Raw genomic sequence first — 18,357 nt, 5'->3', positions numbered from 1 at the left:
GGGAGGGGGTGAGGAGGCCCCCAAAGACAGACAGACAAGGGCACAGGCGCTAGGAGGCGGAGAACCCTGGGTGAATAGAAGGTAAATCCTCTGCCAGGCAGGAATGTTGAGCCCAGTCTCTCCTGCCAATCATTTTGCCGTTCAGGCCACCTGCTAGCCCTAAGGACTGGGCTCAAATAACAGCCACTGGCTGCTACTTACACACCAAAGAAAAAAACCTTCACAGGCTTCAGGAATATTCTACGACATGAACATTTTAATAAGCCAGTCAGTCCAGGTAAAAAAAAAAAAACATTAAAATCAAATCAAAATTAAGACTACATACACATATACTGTACATACACACTAAATTGCCAAATGTATTGGGACACCCCCTTATAACAAACACGTCTGACTACTTTAGTAATTTCCTAATCTTAATGTTTAGAGGATTGTGTGCATCTAATTTGATAGCAACAGTTAGGACAGGACCCTTTTCTATTCTAACATGACAATGCCTCTGTGTATAAGGCAAGGTTCAAAAAGAAATTGATTCAGTCAGTGTGGAATTAATTGACTAGTCTGCAGAAAGCAAAGTCCTGATCCCAGCTAAGCACCTCTGGTGTGAGACCTTGAGCCAAAGACTCCTCACCAGACACCAATGGGTTGTACATACACTATATGGACAAAAGTATTGGGACACCCCGTTCTTTTCTTGCTCGTTTCTTGGCACTTCCAAAACTGTGGCAACAAAGATGGAAAGAATTCATGCATTTTAAAAATGTATTTCCATCTCCGTTTCAACAGTTTTGGAAATGTCTAAAATGAATGTACCCATAAGGTGTTTGGTTTGGTGTGTGTAATATATATATATATATATATATATATATATATATATATATATATATTACACACACAGGGAAAAAATAAGTTTGGAATAATTTGGAAATATTATTAATCTAAAATAATTTTCCATTTTAATATATGTAATTTATTCCTGTGATGGCAAAACTGAATTTTCAGCAGCCATTACTTGTGGGTTTATTCTGAAAATTACATTAGAAAATATTAAATGTATATAAAAATAATTTTTATATATCAAAATAAGACTTTTTCACTGTATTTTTAATCAAATACAGCCTTGTGAGCATAAGAGGCTTTATAAAAAATAAAGTTATTCAAATACCTTTGACTAATATATTGCTCAAACTTTTGGGGTCTTTATTTTATTGTAGGTTTGTTTTTTTTTTGTTTTTTTTTTTTTTATTATGGTCCTCAAGGCTGCATTTATCTGATCAAAAAATACTGTTAATAAAAATTACATAAAATATCAGTTTTCTAGTTGAATATATTTATGTAATTTATTCCTGTGATGCAAAGTGTCCAGTTTCACATGATTCTTTAGAAATCGTTTAGCCTCCCCTTGTGTATGGAAGATGTTTGGTCTTTGAATGCAGTTGTTTGGCAGATCAGCATTGGCAGCCTCATGCAGAGACAGTTTGCTAATTGAAATGCAGAAATGTGTTTTGCCTCGGTTCTCTGAACTGGTGCATAATTAAACATTTCACTCATGTATATTTGAACAGGTCTTTTTTGCCTTATTGAAATCTTCAGAGCAAATCTCACCAACTTCAGAAGCCTGGATATATATATATATATATATAATTATTATTTGCACATTTAATGAAGCATTTGCTGAGTAGATTTCATCATTACTTTTGTCATTTACATTATACTTCAGTCTTTTTTTTTTTCATCTGTGGTGACAAGAATAAAGAATAATACTTCAAAATATATATTTTCAGTAGGCAGATCTTAACATGCAGTGGTTGCGTGACATTGCCTCATCCACAAAAAACTTCAACAAATCTATGGCAGGTTAAATAAAATAAGACTATTCAAGGATAAACCAGGTTTGTGCCGACTAAAGATCGAGTGTTCAATTACTGTCTGCCAAGAGCATAAAACCATCAAATTACAGATGAATTCAGCCAATATTTAGGGAACACAAATGGTACATTTCCACTTTTGAATCTTGTTGGGTCAATCAGTTTGTGATAACACGATTTAAGAGCATTTGCTTAAATTAATGATTGTGGTTAATCAATTGTATGGACATCTCTTTGGTGATCAGTGTCAATAAGATCTTGTTCTCACTTTCATGTCAAATTAATCAGCTGCCATCACACTTCCTTGATCATGCTTTCACAGCTGAAGTCTGGGGCTGATTTTTTATTTATTTTTTTTATAGTTTTTTATTTTTAATAGGTTTTTACTCAATATTCTGCTTTATTTTTTATACAAAGTAATTTTATAATGCCAGCCACAACAATGCAAAAATATACTGAATATGTCTGGCCCAGTATTTTTACTCTCTTGGGCGTTATAAAATGAGAGAGACAGAGACAACAGCATGTTGCAAGAATTTCCCGTCCACAAGACAACTTTAATTATATAATATCAATTATAATTACAGCCACCCACACATATTCTAGAAGCGCTGGCAGTGGCCCAGCTCATTTACACATACAGTATGAGAGCTCAGAGATAAAACGGCACAAAGCAGCATTCATACTCTCTTCACAGGATTTACCCTCGCTGCGATCCGAGCCGTCATGGCTACCACTAGCTCATCACCCATTTACATTTAATCAAAGTGGACATGCCTGATCAATATGTTCCATTAGCTCCAATACGTCTGTGACAGAATAAGCCGACGACATCAGCCGCTAATTTCCCCAGCGATTCCACAGACAGCATCCTGCACTATCCTGCTTTTAAGAGCCTAAACATGGCACGAAGCTCTGTGGTATGCGGCTTTCACACACACACACACACACACACAGACTCAGGGGAAAGCGGAGGTCAATAGTTAGTCTTTGACTTTCTGAAAGATGTTTAGAAGTGTTTGTGTCTCTCCTTTCATTGTCTATGACAAAGATTTTTAACAATTAGTTGGCACTCGCATGTTGTAAGCAAAGCTTGTGAGAATATATGCAATGGTAATTTCAAAAAAGGCATTTTTATATGAGTTTTTTTTTTGCTGTCAGTTTTACAAGGTGAACGGGGTGGAGAAAGACTCAAAATGGCTTCAGGTCAAGGCTGACAGCGAAAAATGCTGAAAACAGGATACTCTGCGGGTCAGTGTTCTGTCAATAAACGCGGACTTTAGAGTAGAATGAGAAAACCAAACAACATAAAAATGTGCTTGCGCTTGTACAAAAATGGAGCTATGGGTAAACACTGTCAGGTCCGTTCCTTTGGAAACTGTCAATCTAAAACCCTGTCTTTGGGGAAACTAGGTGTTCATTTCAATCTCGCGGTTTTTGGAGGTTTTCGAAATTGGACCCCAAACGTGTGTGCAATGGTAAATGTAAATATTATTCTCTGATGACAGTTGTAAAAGCACAAAAATTTTTCCTGCTGCAGTGCAGAGCTCACAAATTAACAATATTGTTAAAAATGATTTGTTCAGACAGCTATTAAACTAATATGGACATTCTATTGGGAAATATAATATTTCCCAATACACTCTTAAAAATTGAATAAAACTTAGATTTTGCACTTATGGAAATCTACTGAGTGTGAAAACCAACCATAATGATAGAAGTCTCTGGATTTATAAGACTTAAAAACAAAGGGCAAAGTTAAAAAAAAAAAAAAAAAAAAAAAAAAACCACACACGCCTTGCATATTTTCAAGCTCAAACAAGCTGAGGTCAATCTTAACCCTCAGGTTTAAGGGATCCCTCAGATTCTTTCCAGTGTTTACACAACATTCCATAGTCTGAGCTGTCAGTGTCGGTAAATACAGGGCCCTCCGGCTCAGGTGCTACAAACATTATTGGCCCCTGATGTCATCTGTATGTCTGCCGATGGGCGAAGCATGCATCAACCCTCTGCTATGAATAAAGAAGAAAGCTAAGACATGACTACACCACTTAAAAGAAACAAAAAAATATAAGTTTGATTACTTATGCCTTAAAACATTAAAATAAAACGCAACAATTAAATAAAATAGATGTCAATATGTAATGCATGAGCCAATATGCATTTTATTTTAAAGTATTTTTATTACTTCAATTAAACTAAAATTAGCTGTTCATGTGATGTGCAACTAGTGTGTTGTTAATTATTAAATGTTTTATTTTAAAAGCATGTCAATATGTGATATGTATTTTTAAGATTAAAGACACTTATTAAATCTCACAAATGCATTACATTCAGCTATTTTATTCATTTTTTTTTTACTTGAAAGTATCTGTAAATGTAATGTACTTGTGAGATTATATTTTATAATCGTATTTAATCTGCATTCAAATAAAATAGCTGTCAATATGTAATGCATTTATAAATCGCAGATCATTTTAAAATGAAAATAAATAGATTTCATATTGGTTTAGTAATTGTACTAATTGTCATGATCTCTAGCTGGAGTGCCCATGAGCTCTGCTAGAGGGCACCCCATCCTGTACCACTCACCCTGGACTCCATTTCCCATAATCCTCTGCCTGAACACATTAACTGCCATCACCTGTCTTTCATCAGATCTCATCATCAGCTCACAGCTGTCTCGCATTAGAAGGACTTTAAGTAGTAGCACACAGATTTTCTGACTTTGCTAGTGATTGAATGTTTTATAGCTCTTCCGGGTTTCAAAGTTTACGTGTTTCTAGTTTCTCGCCTTCGTGTTTTGATCCCTTGACTGTTTTTTCATTTTTTTTTCTGCCTGCCCTGACAATTGCCTGATTATCTGGATTACTCTTTTGTCTTGCCACGGTCACATTGTTCGCGGTTGTTGATCATGCCTGTTTTACCACAATCTTATTAAAGGCTTGCATTTGGATCCCCACTTCGTTGTTACGCCTCCCTCGTTACAGAATCACCAGACATATCTGGATCCAGTTGCTTTGTGAGCGTTTACAGATTAATCATCTACTTCACCTCCGGCAAAAGGACCTGTCTATTGAGCAACATGTTTACATGTTCTGTGAGTTTTTGTACCGTGTGCCATTGTTTGATGAGCCAGAGTCTGCACACGCCAGGTCTGGCAAGTCAAAGCCTGCTCATGCCAGAGCCTCCGGCCTTTAGGGATGTCCGGCCACAGTCTTCAGCAATCACGAATGCCACTACAGTGTTCAATAGCACCACAAATGTTGCATTTGAAGACACAAAGTCAGTCCCAAGGCATTCAAGGCTGGCATCCAGTGTGGAGGACCCTCAAGTTCATGTCGGTGCAAGCTGCTGGCATTCCAAAGGTCTCTACGTTCATGAGCTATGCAGTTTCCACGCTCTCTAGTGACACTGGAGTTTCAACACTCCCAAGCTTGCTGGCTGCTACTCACCCAAGTTCCCCAGACACAGCACCATCAGTCTGGGAATTAGACAATGTACACTCTGTCCTGCCAGTAATTTCTCGGCCATTCTCTGTGTCTGGGCCGCACACACACCTATAGTTTTCCCAGAGGTGGCAGCCTAGCCTTCGCTGCAGAACCTCCTGAGGTGGAGGTGACCACTCTACTCCCTGAATCTGATCTCAAGTCTAGCCCAGAGAGAGTTCCTGTTCCAGAGTTTGTTCAGGAGTTTAGCCCAGAGAGAGCTCCTGATCCCGAGTTTGGAGGCCATCTGTGAACTCTCTGCTTGTCCTGTTACAGGTAAAAATGCAGTTTCTGAATCCTCAGACTGTCCAGTCACAGCTATGGAGACTTTCCGTGAACTCTCTGCCTGTCCTGTTATGGCAATGGAGGTAGTCCGTGTACTCTCTACTTGTCCTCTCACGGCTAAGAAGGCCGTTTCTGAATTCTCAGACTGTCCTGTCATTGCTATGGAGGCCATCCGTGAACACTGCCTGTCCTGTTACGGCTAAGAATGCCTTTCTGAATCCTCAGTCTGTACGGTCATGGCTATATCCTGTTATAGTTAAAAAAGGCTGTTTCTGAACTCTTAGTTGATCCTGTTCTGACATAAAAATGTATTATTACTTATAAATATTATACTGTTGCATTCCTTGCCATGGAACAAGGTGATAAATAAACAGTCTACAAAGCATCCATGGATGCATATTTCAAGAACTCACTGGAAATAACTGCACCATCCTGCCTGGCATATTGGATTCAACATCCTCTCAATTAGAATGCGCTGATTCTAATCTATCACTTTATTTAGGATGATTATGCAAATTGGGATGCAGGGACAGAGAGACGACGGGACGAGATGGAGCTGTGTTCACATTGCCTCACTGCTCTTTTAATGTAGGACAGGCGGTTGTTTTCTTACATTGTATGCTCTGTCTTTCCCATTGTCTTGGGAGTGTTAGGAAGAGTTATGTAAGCTAGGTTGCCAGCAGATGAGCGTGGACACAAGCAGAGGGTTTCAAACCCTCACGCCATATGAAGCAAAGCTATTTTGGTGGCTCGTGAAGCACACTTAGAATTAGCGTGAAAAGACGACATGGTGAGGGGCAGATGGGCCTGCTGCAGGGACACAAAGAGAACGAAACTGGAGAGAACAAGAAAAAAAAAGACTTATTGAATTCAATTATGGATGAAGTTTCTTTTGCAAGAAGTAATTCGGCAAATCTTTTTATTCAAAGCTACTTCACAAAAAGGGCCTTTAGAAGTCAACATGTTTATTTCCAGATCATACAAGAAGTCTGTCAATGGTCTATGTTCCACCAAAATGCAAATACAATAATGATGATAATAATATTGCTGCTTAAAATAAATAAATCACAAGCAACAACAAACCCAAAAAACAAAAAAAGCACAGCAGTAAGTAAATAAATGTACATTGGTAATAAATAAATAAATGCACTGGTTTATCTTGTAATAAACATATCTTGTATTTGTTTGTGCTTCAGTCTGCTTCCTCTATCTACGGTTTACATACATATATACACATACATATATATTTTTTTTTATACACACACTGAATTCCAACTTTTACATTACACCACTCTAAACCACAAATATGCAGTGCAGACATTTCTGTCCTTGTGGATTGTGCTGTAATTATAGGACAGAGTCATAATAGTGCTATGGTGTGGAGACAGCGAATGCTTTGAGCCTGTCACACGTGTGCAGGTGGTGTAATTATGAAGTGTCTGGTTTGAGGGGCCTGAAGGGCCCGCTGTGGCCTTCACACCGCTCCGCTGTCAAACTGAAATAATGTCATCAGGGAGACGGGCAGGAAATGAGCATCCGCCTGACGGGATGACCCTCCAAGGGCTTTCACCGCGAATCCCGCAGGATAGGCAGGCACATTTGCCAATATCTGCACTCATTCATGCATTTTTAAAGATGCAATTTACACGCAAAAACAATGAAGCTTTCACGCCTGCTTTCAGAGCATCACAGCGCCTGTTCCTGCCCCAGAGCACTTAAAAATCAATATGGGAGACGGAGAAAAAGATGCTCAAGAAATCTTACCAATAAAAAACAATATATATTTTGAGTATAAGAGACTTTCAAACCTCCACAGCCACGGTGGCCACCTGGGAAGCCCTGTTGTTCAAGATCAAAATCTGTAGTCCATTAATAATCTAATTTGTAAATTAAGGCTCCCCGAACCAAAGGAGTGGGACAGATCTGAAACCAAATCCCACTGAATCAGCAATCCCTAATGTAATTCAAATGAACCTAAGGAGATTTGAGTGATTTTTGCCTTGACTGAGCCAAGTGGAAGAATCAGAGATCCATGCTGATGTTTGCTGCATTATGACTCATCTGCGGAGCCCCGAGCCAACTTGATGCAGCTATCAGGACGGCCTCCCTTGAGGGGCCTGGATCCGTATCACACATTAATCTCATAGCGAGGGGTACTGATCCAGGATCAGGCTCTCCAACCTGTCTACGAGGCGAAACCGACCCTGAAACAGCGCATGTTCTGCAGCTTCATGTAGCAGACGGCTAGAGTTCAGCCTGACCTCACAGCATCCAGTCTGCTAGAGACCAGTCACTTCATGACAGTAAGGTTATATCAAGAGCAAAACCAGACCTGCTTACAGACTGCATACACAATTCTAGCTCGCAACAACAACAATAAATATAATATTTATAACCACTGTTACGTGTTCTCTTTTATTAATATTGCTACAATATAAAACATTAAAGAATTGCAATTGACATTTAATAATAAAATTATATCTATAAATAGCATGTAACATTCCATTTTTATTGTATGCATAATATCAATAATACAATGATACTGATATTAATATTTAGTGTTATATTAATTAATATTAATACATTAAATAGTAGGAACTGATTATTTAAAAAATAAAAACTGAATGAAAAAAAAAGCCATTATTTACTGACCCCTATGTCATTCCAAACCAGTATGACCTTTTTCAAAAACAGAAAAAAAAAAAAAAAAAAAAAACAGGTTTGAAAAGACATGAGTGTGCATAAATGCATGACAGTTTTCATTTTGAGGTGAACTTTTCCCTTTAAGGCAGACAAAGAAACTCGGAGAGCTCTGAAATTGACTGCCACGGTACATTCACAACTTCAAAGAAGTCGTTTCTTTATAGATGAACCATTTTATTCAGCCTTCTTTTGCGGCTCTGACTCCATGCACATCTGAGCTATTAAAGAGACTTGCCCGTGTTTGATGTCTGGATGCATGTGCAATGCGCTTTATTTTTCTGCTCAGTGAATGGCTGACACGGCAGCCTCTTTCTTTTGAGTACTTAAAAAAACAACCAAGAATGACAATACAGAACAAAAAGATATTCTGTGAAACACTGTATGCACTGGCCAAGCTTCTCTGTTAGCAGTGCGACTGACTGCTTCTGCATGATGTAACGTGTCTAATGAGGTGTATCATGTGAATGGCTGGAAGGCGATCTCATCCGCCATTGACCCTCTTATTGGTTTTCAAAGGCTGCAGGCACAAACAGATCAGTGACGTATTGACGAATGAGAGGAGAGCATTGAGTGTGTTATGTGACTGATCAATGAAGCACTGATCCCTGCTCTCACAGAGACATTCCTGCTGATTAGCATCTGCTCCCATCATTAAGCACTAGCAGATGGCCTGTGGCGCATGGCTAATAAAAGTGCGCATCACATGTGATCTTTTGTCTGTGATGCGCTTCTGCATGACTCAACTGAAGAAGTAAAAGGACATTCCAGTGCTGAATCTGTCTGGACACCCAGCTCAATTTCCCTCTTCCTCTGATGCCTGGATTTTCAGACGTTATCCGATCCCTGCCTGACGATTAGCTACAGAAATAATGACTAGTGCTGTCTACAATGCACGGAACATTTGAAAATAAGCTTAATCAAGGTTAAATAATACTTTTGGTGGATTATTTTGCTTTACAAAAAAAATAAATAAATAAAAATATATAGGTTAAGTGACCTTTAGGCTAACCCAAACTGATTCACAAACTTTTGGCTATGTTAACATCGACTACGTTTACATGCAGCCAATAACCCGTTCAAAACCGAGATATTAGCAATAACCCGGTCGTGCACTGTCATGTAAACACCGGCAAAAACCCGGATTTTAGGTTTTTAAAAACCGGGATATTATACCTTTTTTTTTTTATTATACCCCTTTTCTAACCCGAATATTTGGTCTTGTAAACGCGTTTCGGCATATCCCCATCAAAATGTGTGTTCTGTGCATGTTCTATTCACAAGGAATCTTGGTCTTTTGAGTCTTTGGATACAGGAAGAAGAATCAGAAATGACGCATATTGCGTATTACGTCCAGACGCTAACCGTGCATCGCTGTTTACATCGGGATATTGGTGACTGATTACACATTCCATGTATACAGGAGTAACTCTCTCTGCTCAGGCATGTAAACGGGTTATCCCGAATGTTTCAGAAACCCAAATAGTGACCTTAACCCGACCATAACCCGAATTTTAACAGCATCTAAATGTAGTCAGAGTATTCTTCCAAATAAAATGAAGTAAAAAGGCCTTACAAGAAAAAAGCATGGCAATGTATTGATGTATTCTCAAGCATATAACTGGCCAAAAAACAAAACTCAAGCTATATGAGGTACATGCAGCTAATGAGCTCTACATTGCAAAATCCCAAGGCTTCCCACTGAGAAAAAATTAATAAAGTTCAGTTGATTTCCTATATATGAAGGTCAGTGAGACGGTTCTTTTTTCCTTCAGTTTCTTTCATTTTTATTTTTTTTGAAGCAGTCAGCATGATAGCCGGCAGCACAGAAACACGACATAATGGCCTCTTGTGGCAGCCTCTGAAAGTCCTCGCCACACTTCAGCGGTTAGCAGAATAACTCTTCCTGCTTCAATTACCTCCCCGTCACCTCCTCTCTGGACAGGATGATGGGGAACGAGAGAGGGGAGACTGCAGCCAGCTTCGTGTGAAGGTACATTAACATTTGTCAATCAGTTGGCAGGGACATGACAAACAAAGTGTAAACCACTCAGAACGAAGAATAATATAGAATCCACGTAGAAGATTTGAATGCTTGTGGTGTTTTCCCTGCCAACAGGCTCTCAAAAACCAGCGGACCACATCTTAGGTTGAGTGTTTTCGCAAGCCAAGCGAGGATGTTCTGGATTTAATAGACAGCAACAAATCCAGTGAAAAGACAAAAGCAGACCTGACATGAAAAGACGAGCTCGTCGCAGACACTGCGCCATTGTTTGCTTTGTGAAAAGAGTTCGCAAGAATGAACCATCTTCCTAATTAGTCACACACTATTAGCTAGCTTAATTACCCAGAGCCCTGAAGCCACAAGCCTCTCTGGCATGATCAGACGCTCCATTTCATTGTAGAGAAAATGGGCGTCTCTTATCTGACTTTGATGAGGTCGACAAGCCAGAAGCAGCTGGCATGCTTAATTTTTAAATGTGATCTCCTTCAGTTTTGTCAGTTGGAACCTAATTAACAAAACAGCCAATGGCAGCAATTTGTTAGGCGTCTTGTTCATAATCAGAGTAACATGCTGCTCAAGATTGTGATCAGGAGACAGAGAGATAGTGTAGCGGCGAGGTAAGGTCTCTCCGGTAAACGTTTCTGTGGCATAAGATGGACGTTATCTGGGTATTAATCTCATTATGTCAGTGATTCTCTAAGCCCACTTCCTCAAATCTTGCCCTGGAGGTCCAATGCACTGCAGAGTTTAGCTCCAACCCTGATTAAAGTCACCTGTCTGCGATTTTTGTATGATCCCAAATAAACTGATTGGCACTGATTAGAATGCTCAGGTGTGTTTGATTAGGGTTAGAGCAGGAAACTGGATCTCGAGGTCCAGATTTGAGGATCCCTGCTCTAAGCCAAACATTAAACATTGAAAAACAATGCATGCAGTATACTCCCAAAATAAAAAGGTACCAAACTGTCAAAATAAGGTATGAAGATGTACCTTTAGCTTTTGTACTTATGATACCCCGCCACTTCCCCCTTTCAGACAATGTTGCTTTAGACTAGCAGTTCACTTCATAGCAAATATGAAGTGTCCTTTACATGGTATAAAAGAAATAAATAGCCACCTACGTGTAGTCTGACAAAAAAAAAACTAAAGCATTTATTCAGTCTTTTCCTTCATTGTTATTCTTTTTTTATGCAATCTAATGATTGCAAAGTAAAGAAAGTGGGTTTGTTGCCCTGAGGCAACATCATCCAATATTGGAGGAATAGAAGCAATAACAACTGAACTCACCACCTGCATTTAAACGCAAGACAGTCAATAACCCTGTGGTAGGAAACAGAGCATGCTTTTTGCAAAGAATCTATAAACGCATGGCTTCAGATGCACTTAAAATGTTCTAAAAGCCCTTCTTTAACTAGAGCCAGGCAGAAGAGGTCCAGTCGAGTGGAAGGGATTAAAAACATGAAGTGCTATTTTCAGACAGCACTGTACAAAACAGCAGCCATCCCAGAGCTAAGCTGCCCAGGGCCGCCCTGTGCAATGGATGTGAACCCTCTGGCCTCATGTCAAAACACTCAATATCCTCTGAAAGTTCAACACAATTAACATTTAACACTGCTTATGGTGCATGAATAATCTTCTGAAGAATTCATGCTCCAGTTTAAGAAATACTTTACCATTTATGAGTACTTTCTGCACTAGATTACAGACCATGCAACCTGCTTGGCCCGGTTCCCATGGGGAATAGCACCTGTCACAAGACGAGCTGTACTCTTAAGGGTCTACAGGGGATGCCAGGCAAAGTCAAGCTGAGGCATGAGCATGTGCTTGGAGTCATCATCAGCCATACCTTTCTCACCTTTTCTTTCTACGGGGTCTCTGAAGGTTACATTTCTATGCAGATCATTTCCTGTAAAGCCCAGGAAAAAGCTGGTTGGCCTTCTGCAGTCACTGTCTCAGTCTCAAAAAGGACCTCTGAATGATTACTGGTCAGAGAAATGATCTACAACAAGAGTTTGAGCTTGGACGTTACCCCCCTCATTCCGGTCCCCTATATAAATTAGCATTTGAAGGACTTGTAGAGGCGAAGACTATGGAGGAGAAGGGGAAGACAGAGAATGGCTATAGTAAAGTGCAGAGGTTCCCCTCACAGTCAAACCATTATTCTTCTAGTTTTGAGGGTCTTCTAAAAGAGCCCTTTGTCAATTCTGTATGTGTGTGTAGGTATTTCGCTTTGCTAATGGAAGCTGCACTCCTTGAGGAACTGGATATCAAATCTTCAGACAATGAGCTCTTCATATTCAAAGTCTTTAGTTGATGATTTATATAGCACTTTATACAATACAGATTGTGTCAAAGCAGCTTTACAGTAGAAAATTTGGAGAATATCCTTACCACTATTTTCAAGACACTTGTACTAACACTGGAGGACTGGGGATGTCAAGGTCCGAAATAACAAAACAACATAATAAAAGTAGTGACAATTCACTGAAAAGCTTGAAATCCACTCTTGATCAAGTATAGACGTAACAAAGTCTGAATCGTGAACAAGTACTTTTTTTTATTTAAACGTTTGGATGAATCAGTTCATATCAGAATTATATGAACATGAGTATGACTGATTTGATTCGGTTCCAAGGGTTCCAAATAGGTGGACAATTTCCAGTAAATTTTGGAAACATTCCAGGATTTTTTGGAATCTTCCAGAAACTTTTGGAAATTTCCAAACATTTTCCATCCCTTTGCAATCCTATTTATCACTTAGGCCCATGTTCCAAACCCGTAAAGCGGTTGAAAAATAAATTAAGATGATTTGATGAAATCCTAAAGAGCTTTCGGACCCTTCTTGGGCAGCAATGGAAACAAAATGTTTTATGGCTCATAAAGGTAGTAAGGACTGGCAGTGGAAACTGACATGGAAGAGAAGAAATGGTTGAATAAAGTAATTATTTTTGTTTTGTGTACAATTATTATTCTTGTAGCTTCATAAAATTAAGGTTGAACCACTGATGTCACATGGACTATTTTAACAATGTTCACATTTTGTGTTCCTTAGAAAAGCAAGCAAGGAAATAAAGGTTTGGAGCGACATGAGGGTGATTCAATTAAAGAATTTCCATTTTCAGGAATTCCAACAGGAAAAGCAATTGCAAAAAGTGTTGTACATACGGTTACGCTTTGTAACAGCGTTTTACCTTAACTGATCCTAGTTTTAACAACTACCTCCTTATCTCACCACTTTTTTTAACCACTCTTCCTGACTCATTTCTCACTACATGGTGGTATTTGCCAAGCAGCTGTCAGCGAGAAGATTCCCGGCTCACAGACACATCAGCTATTGAGTGTCATCAGCCTTGTAACCATGGAGCCTTGCCCAACAGGAAGCACTTAAATCATGCCTGGAAAAGCACTTCATATTCTCCATTCTCAAAAGAGTTTACCCACAGGTGCTTCAGCAAACGAACAAGACAAATTCAACATTGGCCCAGAAAAAAAATAAATAAATAAAAATAAAAAAATCACTAAATGCGTGACTTTAATTGCATTATTTCCTTACTTCCCATGTGCATTTAGTTGTGAAATGTAGTTTGCGGTACAGTGAGAACTTGGCATTTATTGTAAGAGTTTAAACTTAAAAGTATCCTCCGATCCACAAATCATTATTTTAGTGAATCGAAAACACAGTTCTAGAAACTAGATTCTATAAACTAAAGACTCCGAGTCAGTTTTCAATTATTAGTTACCAGATTGTAAAGGGCAGCGTTTCAGAATGATTCAGAGATAGAAATGTTTCATATACAAGCCAAAACAGACATAACTAAAATAGACCCAAATAACCCACAATTACAATTGTTCAAGGTTTTTTTGCCCATGCATACCATCTCAGACTGGAGGTATGCAGATGAAGCCCTCTGCTCTCGCCTCGAGACGAGCACTGGGTCATTGCATTCTTCCCTGGCATTAGCGCCAGAGCGGACTCGCCATTTGATCCTTTGTGACGGGGCCGCCGGTCCAATTGAAATTTCCTGCTCGCTGACTAGAGAAGCCGAGCTCTGTGTGGCTGTTCCAGTGAGGACCCAGTCATCCTGACACTAATGGAATAGCCCAGCGCTCACAAATCACCACACAGAAGCTTCTAAAAGAACCCAGAATGACCGGCCAAACACCCCGCCATCACCCAGCTCTAATCTCCCTCAAAACAGGCACATTAAAAGAGAGCGGCTGACAGCCATAATAGAGAGGGGGGCCGGGGAACAATACTGCTCCATCCACCACATGTCTTACCGTTGGGTCTTATTGTGGCCCTGGCTGGGAGAACATTTTTGTATAATAGCTTCCTTTCCTGTTAGAGGAGAGAGAGATTTCTCGTCTCTCATCACTCCACCTCTTTATTCTCGCTAGTTTTTGGCTCGGTTTGGACGCCAGTCAGGATGGGTCAGGGAGTCGGAGCTAGTCGTTCGGACTCTTCACGTTATGTGGGTGTTGCGATATTCACGGTCTGCTTTAAATGGAAAAGTAGAATACATCTCGTTATATAAAGCACCAGAGAATAAGTTATCAAGGGATTTTCCAAAGCTGTGGAAAACATTTATAGGGTAACCATCATGCTCTTAAATACTGCATTGCAGATTACTTAAGCGCCTTAGTTCAAGTGCCATTTGAAGCAATCTTCTTCAAAAACGGCACTTAAGGACACTCAAAATATACAGATTAAAAAAATATTTAAATTGCTTATTGTGCCCAAGTGCATGATCCATAGTTTTATGCTTCCAACCTCCAGTCAAGTGCTATAGTTCCATCAATGCAAGTTTGCGATGCTCTTTGCAAATGTTTATTTGAAATATGGTTTCAGCAATCACCAAATCCTAGGCCTGCTCTAAACATTACCGTCATAAGACAGAATAGATCATACAAAAATGTAGACCTTTGTATGAGATCGTATGAATTAATACGAATTAACGCCAAAACATAAAATAGTTACGAATTGCCATGTCTCAATAACAATACGTTTTCATTGCTTTGGGGGATTTTTTTTTTTTTATTTGACTATGAAATACCACTACTATTAATGAATTAATGATTAAAAATAAGATTTTCTTAAACTTCCTTGCAATTTTCTAATTCACAATGGTATAGGAGTTAAAAATGCGATGCCCCATTATTCCTAATTCACCTTATTAGAAAATGAAATGTGTAAAATCATGATTGATTTCTTTGTGCTTTTCTGTCCTTCTCCAAGAACAATGACTGCAAATAGAGTGAAGAATTGCAACCAAACCCGGCAGAGAGGCACAGCTGAGGCTTCCTGATTTAAGGTAGCAGGTGAAATACGATTACAGCTGATGAGAGCCAAGGGGCAGCAGGAAACCGAATGAAGCGCAAACACCGCTCTCTCTCATCAGGACCGCTGGCCGGGGGAGGGATACAGACGAATGAAACGTATCCACCCTTACTGCAGCACTGCAGACAGTGATGGAACGGCACAATATCACAACTACAGATGGAGAGATAGATGGGCTCGCAGGGCAGCATGCGAAAGATAAACGGAACAGAGAGCGAAGGATTGCATTGATATACGAGCTGGTGGTTTTACGAGGCCTGTCCAGCTAGTTAAACGACTCATCGTAAAACAAAGCCATCGGACATCCATCCATCTAAAAACAGACAGTCTAAATCAAACACAGTAGCTTGGGTTGGTTCTTAGAAGATAATTAGCCAAGTAAATAAAAATATAAAAAATTATCCATATATACTGTGTTTCACAATGAATTTTCCCTCTGTGATTCCTAGTTAATTTCACAATTAATTACAAAGAAAAGGCCAGTAACACTTTGAATTAAATGCTAAATTTTGATGTGGAAAGACTTAAAAGTGCTAAACAGTATTTCATGTAACTTCAAAAAATATATTTTTTTACATCGTAGCACTATATTATATCAATATTAAAAGTATGGCAAATATTGAGAAGCCATTTATTATCTTTATTTTATAAATGACCGATTTTATTTTATTTTTTACATTTGCCAAACATTATATCTAATACGGTTCATTAATTAATTTATATACACTGAACAAACTTATAACTGCAGCTCTTTTGTTTTTTGCTCCATTTTTCATGAGCTGAACTCAAAAGGTCTAAGACTTTTTCTATGTACACAAAAAACCTATTTCTCTCAAATATTGTTCACAAATCTGTCTAAATCTGTGTTAGTGAGCACTTCTCCTTTGCCAAGATGGGCAGGACAGGTGTGGCATATCAAGATGCGGATTATACAGCATGATTATTGCAAATAAATATTTTCATATAAAACTTTTACATTTTTTGAAAATTAACCAAGGGTTAGATGATAAACAATTAAATATCATATATATATATATATATATATATATATATTTTTTTTTTTTTTTTTTTACACACACACGCACACACACACACACACAGCATTACATTAAATACACTTGACATGTTTCTGTGGACTTCAGCAACCGTAAAAGCAGACCATGATGAGTCAGACCATTAAATCTCTACATGACCTCAAGAACAACCATTTCAAGTGCTTTAATAGTATCACTAAGTAGATTTACAGAAAATGTCCTAATACATCAACACTTTCTTGCTCATTGAATGGAAGTCTCGAGTGGACCTAATGAAATGTCCCACCGCTTTCTCTAACAGCTTTATTAAACTCTGTCTGGAGATTCTAGCATCCACCCCAATACAAAGTGAGATGTCACATGTGAATGGAAAACATCAGATAGCTAGTATAACCTTATCCAAAGGAAACCCAACAACAATATCATGAACGCCGTTCTTCTAGGCGCATAAAAGGCCACAGTCCTTCAGGTATCGGAAAATACCAGCAGCACAGAGCTATTGTTCTCCCTGATATACAACTGATATTTATACACGGACTGTCAGTGAACAACAAAGGCTCAGGTTTCTCTAGGATGCATCTGGATCCTTTGTTCTCTTTGGAAAGCGAGAGAAAGAGAGATGGTACAGCAAAACCCAATCAACAGATAGACAAAACAGCACAACAATGACAGATACTGAGGGATCATTCACAAAATACAAAACATTACATCACTGGGAGTCGACGCATGACAAGTTCTAGAAAAGGTCATAATGCAGGAGGCAAAAATTGAAAAAAACAATGAGATATCTGACCTCCTGTTTTAAGAGCAACTCCCAAATAATTATCCAGGAATGGGGGGGGGGGGGGGGGGGTATGTATCACTACGTAAAAAAAACAAGGCTTGGATTTAAATTATATGAATAAAGATACATCCCTCCTGGGCTGAAATAAAAAAATCACCTTGTAAAAAAGCAGAAAAGTGAACATCCAGTGTTTAATCTGACAGGAACTAGTTCTTTTGAGCTTTGCATTACCTTCAACCACTGTTTCCTACCTTTGTGCTTGTCAAAAGAGCAGGGTAGCTTGGCAACAGGAACAAAGGCAAAGTCAATGGAGTCCAAAGGGGTAAGATGCCACGGCCCCCCTTCAAACACATCCAACAAACCTCTGAATGAGATAAAAAGCACATTTAGGAAGCAGACATCGCTTAACTCAAAGCAGGACAAATGGACTCATGGTGGTGTCTCCTGGCAGGAAACCTTAAGCTGGACCAGGCCAGACAACAGGAAGAGAAAGTATCAACAGGTGCTCCAATCAAGCATGGCTTCTTAACAGCTGGCTTCAATCTGACAATTTACACTTAATCTCCCTTCAATAACTTTGAAATCTGATACATCTGGAGACATAGTGGGCATATTATATATAACAAAATATTTGTATATATGCTTGAATATATATACATGTATACATACAGTATACACACACTCACATTATATATGCATATATAAATAATATATCTATATCTATATCTATATCTATATCTATATATATATATATATATATATATATATATATATATATATAAATTATATAATCTATATCTATATATATATATATATATATATATATATATATAAATTATAAATATAAATTATATA

The 18,357-nt window shown here is 38.6% G+C and overlaps 1 protein-coding gene across 1 annotated transcript in view; it reads right to left on the bottom strand.

Annotated features, from left to right (window-relative positions):
* LOC128014194 (cytosolic carboxypeptidase 4-like) overlaps positions 1-17,987 on the bottom strand; it is a 191,371-nt gene extending 173,384 nt beyond the window's left edge. The window contains exon 1 of the mRNA XM_052597556.1: positions 17,754-17,987. The gene's annotated coding sequence lies outside the window, so the exon portion shown is untranslated. The remainder of the gene's footprint in view (positions 1-17,753) is intronic.
* Positions 17,988-18,357: the final 370 nt, after the last annotated feature.

The sequence above is a fragment of the Carassius gibelio genome, chromosome B25, assembly GCF_023724105.1.
Source record: "Carassius gibelio isolate Cgi1373 ecotype wild population from Czech Republic chromosome B25, carGib1.2-hapl.c, whole genome shotgun sequence".
NCBI classification, from domain to species: domain Eukaryota; kingdom Metazoa; phylum Chordata; class Actinopteri; order Cypriniformes; family Cyprinidae; genus Carassius; species Carassius gibelio.
This window is presented reverse-complemented; position numbering and strand designations above follow the sequence as displayed.